General features: G+C 40.2%; 2 protein-coding genes across 5 annotated transcripts in view; both read left to right on the top strand.

Annotated features, from left to right (window-relative positions):
- hivep2a (HIVEP zinc finger 2a) overlaps positions 1–1,106 on the top strand; it is a 122,138-nt gene extending 121,032 nt beyond the window's left edge. For all 4 annotated transcript variants that reach the window (XM_078275057.1, XM_078275058.1, XM_078275059.1 and 1 more), the window contains one exon: positions 1–1,106. This exon is cut by the window's left edge and continues 2,580 nt beyond it. The gene's annotated coding sequence lies outside the window, so the exon portion shown is untranslated.
- The window catches only part of rps7 (ribosomal protein S7), a 355,408-nt gene that overhangs the window by 183,101 nt on the left and 166,307 nt on the right, over positions 1–6,000 (top strand). The window lies entirely within an intron of this gene.

Raw genomic sequence — 6,000 nt, 5'->3', positions numbered from 1 at the left:
CAGTTGTATTCATTGTTTATATCTGAACGGGGAAAACATTCCAGTCCATGTAAATATTCAGTCAACCCCCCCGCCAAAACACACACATACACGTATATCCTTTTTTTTTTTGTTGCATTGACGCACATTGTGGCTATGGCAATCAACCCACCGCAACTCTTATTTAATGGCTTTATTCCTGGGGACACGTATACAAACACATACACCAAACTCTCTGGCAAATGCACCTTATATTTCTTAGGATCTCTGCTATGAAAAGTCCCAGCACTCTGATCAGTTTGTTTTTTTTTAGCAGCAAACTTTGATTGAAATTGAAAGTGTTTAGGAGGAAAGCTGCTCTGCACTCTGAAACCCCCAAAACTGTCTGACAAAAATAATCCTAATGATACATTTAACAGTTGTGACATTGAGGCTTTCTGCACTGCTTTTTCTTCTCCTCTCCTCGACATCCCTTTTTCGTAGCTAAGCAATATTTAGCCAAAACTCTGCTCAGCAGCAGGGAGTGTGTTTGTTGCAAGGCAACAATAATCGTTCTTAAAAAAAAAAAAAAAAAACTAAAATCAGGAGACGGAGGGAGCACTTGGAGGTTGTGTGTGTGTGTGTGTGTGTGTGTGTGTGTGTGTGTGTGTGTGTGTGTGTGTGTGTGTGTGTGTGTGTGTGTGTGTGTGTGTGATTTCAGTGGCGCAACTCTTTTCTCTTATGACAGTTTTGGGTGGAGTCGGGCAGGCTGCAATGTGAGTGTGTATCTCTGTACTCTGTATCGGTGTGTATTCCACCAGTATATCCTCTTCTTACGACTTTTTTCTATTTCGATCCTCCTTCTGTTATGTACACTTATGATGACAACGATGTCGTTAAAAAAAAAAAATGTATCTCTTTCTCTCTTTCAAAGATATCAAAGCACAAGTCATTGTATAGAAATGACAACAATAAAAAAAAAAAAGGAAAAAAAAAAAAAAAGGTAAACGTGCATTTAAAAGGGTAACTTTTGTGATGGTGTTCTGTGGAATTAATACATATATCATGTATGACCCCAGTTGCAAAGAGGAATCGCAGTAGAAGTGGAAAAATGGATTGTTGTTTTCAAATAAATATGAATAGAATCATGTGTTTGCCGGGGCTCGACTGCTTGTTACTGTGTTTTTTTATTGATGACAGTTTATTTCAACAGGTCCTCCAAACAATACCACGATATTGGTTGTTTATTTCTACCGTCTAATTCCATCCACAGGGGCTCATTAAACACGTCTTTAACGTTGTGAAACGCTCGTAGTTTGGTTATTTTTAGGCCCAAAAACTACTTGACCTTTCATGAGCACCATGAAAGAGCAGAGAGTCAGGACAGCAGCAGCAGCATTAGGGGACGCTCACACACTTTAAGACTTGGAGAGCTAAACTATTCCCCCATATGAACAGAGGAGCAACGATGACATAGTTATACACGACAATGTGGAGCTGGGGAGGAGGTGGGTTGCATAGAAGCAGTTAGGAGCAAACTAAAGCAGCTTTAAGTAGCCATTTAGCAGCGAGGGGAGTTGACCAGCTGATGCGCTGATGCAGATCATCTGATGCGACCGTGTTGTTGACCAATAGCGGTTAGCAGCGTCTTGACTACTTGACCTGCCAGAACTGACGCTGATGCTCAATTTTAGACAAAGATGGTGGTTTGGGGTAAAGTTCTTACTTCAGGCGCCTGGTTGTTTTTTTCCCAATTTAGTAACCCCACTTACTCATTTGCATGAATAAAGGTGTTTCTGTATTTTGTAATATAAAACATGATTGTCGTAATGTAATCAACTGGGGAAGTTTCATTGTGTGATATCTGTTAGTTAAAATATTTCCCCATTCACCGTTAGTGTCTGCGCTTGATATGGGCTGCAATGGGAAATTGTGGCATCACCGATTTCAGCATTTTTCAATACTTTCCACCACTTGGATCACTTAGGACTTTTCATATGTTATAGATGAGACTTTTATGAGACTAGATCAGTTGAAAGAGTTTCTGGTGTATTTTATTTTGTGTGTGTGTGTGTGGGGTCACGTTGCATAATGCCTGTACTAGACTACCTCTTGTATGGACCTGTAAAAAAGACGAAGAGAACAAAAGACCAAAAATCATGATGTCAGTATCAGGCGATATGGCAGGGATCCATCCATTCATCCAGTATGTCTCGGCGTCCCTTATCTACTGTATAGTAACAGCACCGGTAACGACATAGAATAAATCATGGTAGTAGCTGCAGTGACAGTGGTGTCAGATGAAGCAGGAGCACTAATTCAACCCCCCCCCCCCCCACCCCGCCCCCATCATGAACAATCTGTATGAAAATACTCTTTGAACAAGGTCAGCTAATAAGTCTTCACCACATATGACTTCATCTGTATTCATTCCTTTATTCTGCCTTCATCCTCTTTCTGTCTTTGTCTTATTTCTAATTTTAATGTAGTCCCTGTCATTAGCCATGTCCCACATATGTCTACCTGTCTACTTTTTTGGTGGTGTTTTTCTTTTACTGTTTTTTTTCTTGACACAACTGGGTCGGTGTCAACTTTCATTCATTCTGTCAGTCTGTCCACGTGTCGGTGAGTCCTGTGGCCTTTGATAGAATATGATCAAGCGAGTTATTTTGGTCCTGATTAGCGTTTGGAGGAATGACTTTCATCACTGGTTTGCAAAGTGTGAGTGTAGTTTTCATGGTTCAGCGCTGCGAGCATATGGAAATCTCCCCCGAGACTCGTATGTGTTGCTGTGTTTCGTTGCATGTGTGTGTGTGTGTGTGTGTGTGTTTGTGTGTGTTTGTCTTTGTGTCTGTACCACTAGGTGTGTCTGCATGTTGTTTGCATATGCATGACATTCTTAAAGTATGCAGACAGATTGTACCTGAAAAATATGGCACAAAGAAGTTCCTACAAATCCATTTTTTTTGTTTAAGCTTCAGGAGATTGACACCTTCACAAGCTGTCATACAGGTTTCCTTAAAACCTCATCGCTGTTTGTTAGTATCCCAAAAAAATATTTCTGTTTGAAATCACAATAACTCATCCCTTTTTGCACACGGGCATTGTTTGGTTAGCAGTGGTAATTAAAATGGGCTGTTGAGCTCTCTAACACTGTAGAGGGCACTGTGGACGCACCTACAGCAATGCACAGGAAGGCCACTGTAGAAAAGGTGGAAAATATGTACACACTGTGCCCTGACACACCTGCAGAGAGGATGATGGCGTGCTTGCTTGCTGCATGGACCATGCCAAGAGCTTAAAGAACCACAGCAGCACAAAATGGCATTTGCAGGTGAGTTTTAAGCTGTTTAGTGTGCTCAAGCTAATCCGCTAATTGGCTAACTGACATTAGCAGTGCACTTAAGCCCTGTGGATGTTTGGTGGATAGTTTTGCATGTGTGGCATGGTAACATGCCACACATGCAAAACTTCTATCTTCTTCTATCCAGGGCAGTTTTTAACCATAACTTCTACGCACCGTTTTAGATTCTTGACGTTTCACTTTTACCTGTTTTAACTGGGTAAAAAGGTTTTAGTCAACAGACCAAAGGTGCAGGACAAGAAGACCCGTATCCATATTTGTAAGTTAAATCAGAAGGAGATGATAGCAGGAACTCAAATGTGTTTTGTTGTTGAAAGTGTTTGACTCTTGCAGTTATTGTTACAGTGTTATATTAGGCTCGTTCGAGATGAGCCAGATCTGCACAGAATCGATCACCGTCGATCGCCGCCCAATGCATGCCGGTTAGAGTTGTGTCCGACTTGATCCCGACTTGCTCTGACGTCATGCACACGTGGGCAACAATAACCTCACGAGACCAAGGACGCAGGCAGCGCAGTTGCTTTTCACCAACTGCAAGAACCAGGCGGACCCAAGCGGACCCAGTGCATGCTGGGAAACGCCCGGCCTCTCAATAAATCAAAAGAGCTGATTGGCTCTTATTTGACTAGGGTTTTGAGAACAAACACCACTCGTTGTAAAATACTCTTTTTCTGTGTAATTTAAAAATAATTCAACATTATTATTTTGTAGGCTATAAGTCTCATGTTGTGTATTAAGAGGGTTCATCTTGTGTGTTTGATCATGATAAAGATTATTCAGCACTGATCAAAATGAGCCAGAAATAAAGAAGGAACTAAATACAATTGCCAGAAACATACACACACATAAAATATATATATATATATATATATATATATATATATATATATATATATATATATATATATATATATTATGTACATACATATATACATACAATTATAATCACACAGGTTAGAATATCGGATTATCGTGTCATCATAAGTCATTTGATGGCATTAAAACTAACCAGTGTAATCAATTAACTCATACAAGGTTTGTGAGAATAACATAAAAACACAAACCACATCTTATGGGTGTATTAAGATCATTAATACTGTGAAGTTTGTGTAACCATTATTTTGTGGCTGCATATCACATAACAACTGCAAAAAAACAATTACTCACACAGAGTCAAAGTTCAGTTTCAATAAATGTATTGGTTTATTTGACAACTGCAGTAACAACATCATCAGTAAAACTGTCAAAACAATATGTAATTACTACTCAGATAGGTACAACCTGTTGGCAATTATAATGGGGTTCCCACACAATAGAGCAAGTGTGTGGAGATTTCTTGTCAGACAGTTAGGTAGGTTTAAAAGCCACCTGCAGAACCTGGTTTTGATCTCAAACAATGGAGGAAAAAATCTGCATCACTGTGACGGATAGCCATGGTGCTGTGATGCTCAGAGTGAGCAGAGAAACAGCTGAAAGACTGACAACTGGTGAGTAAAAAAGAAAAGTCAGTTACCTTAATACCATTATACATGTGGGTGGCAATTATTGAAATGATTGAGATCTGTTTTTTTTCAGACAGCAGATATGCCAATGCCATACTGGAGCAGGTTAGCGCTGCAGAAAACAATCAAGGTACATTCTCTTTTTACTATGACAAACATGAATATTAAAATGCATGTAGACCATTCTTTTCAATGTTCTGGCTCTCTTTCTCTGCAGTAATCCCACAAATAGCAAGGGTTGTGACCCAAACTCCTGTCTTCTCCACTCCTCAACCTTTATTCACCCAGGGCCCTACTTCTACTCCTACTCCCCCAGCCTATAGTTCCCCCCCCACAACAAAAACAGCCTTTTACAAAAAACTGGAACATGCCTTCACAGAAAGAAGATACACATTCACATTGGACAAGATAAGAAGGAAACTTGGTAACATGCTTACCACTTATAAAAGGGCTAAGGACAGATCTCGAGCAACGGGAGAGGGCAAAATCAGCTGGGAATATTACCTGGTAAGTGCCTGCTCTGTATGTACATCTTAAATGTTATAGGGGAACTTTCTGAAAGGTTATCAGTCTTCCATAATTCTTTCTCAGTATTTTTCCACCCACAGCTATAGGGCTTTATCAGCACACTCTGGAAGGGGGGAAATTATCACAGCAAGGAATGTTAAAATACTTATTTTTGCCAGTACCTTTTTTTACAACAAATGGATGAAATATTTGGTGGCTCTGGGGTGGGGAGTGCACCACCCGGCACCATTATTTCCACACCACTCCTCCCCAGTCAAACTCCCTCAGAAGTTATTCATCCATCCGACACCGAAGATCACCAACCTGGTCCCTCAACTGCCATCCCCACTACAAAACGTACCGCACAGAAAAAGAGCACCACATCATTCCATGATACATACCGGTCCCATGCTGAGAGAAGGACGGCTGCGTTGGAGTCACTGGTGAGGCCTAGAGGTTACAAGATGGAGACGCCTAAAAGAAAAAAGAAGGAGGTCACATGAAAAGAAGATGGTGACCTGCATGGGTCAAATCTTAACCCAACTTAAAGAAATAGGAAAGCAGCAACAAGAAATAATTGGGTTGTTGAAAGAAAATCACTAAAAATAAATATGTTAAATGATATTATGTGGCTTTCTTATTGATACATAAAGAAACTTAAACACCAGA

The sequence above is a fragment of the Sander vitreus genome, chromosome 18 (genome assembly GCF_031162955.1).
Source record: "Sander vitreus isolate 19-12246 chromosome 18, sanVit1, whole genome shotgun sequence".
NCBI classification, from domain to species: Eukaryota; Metazoa; Chordata; class Actinopteri; order Perciformes; family Percidae; genus Sander; species Sander vitreus.
The sequence above is the reverse complement of the archived record's forward strand: the minus strand, read 5'-3'. Positions and strand labels throughout refer to the sequence as shown.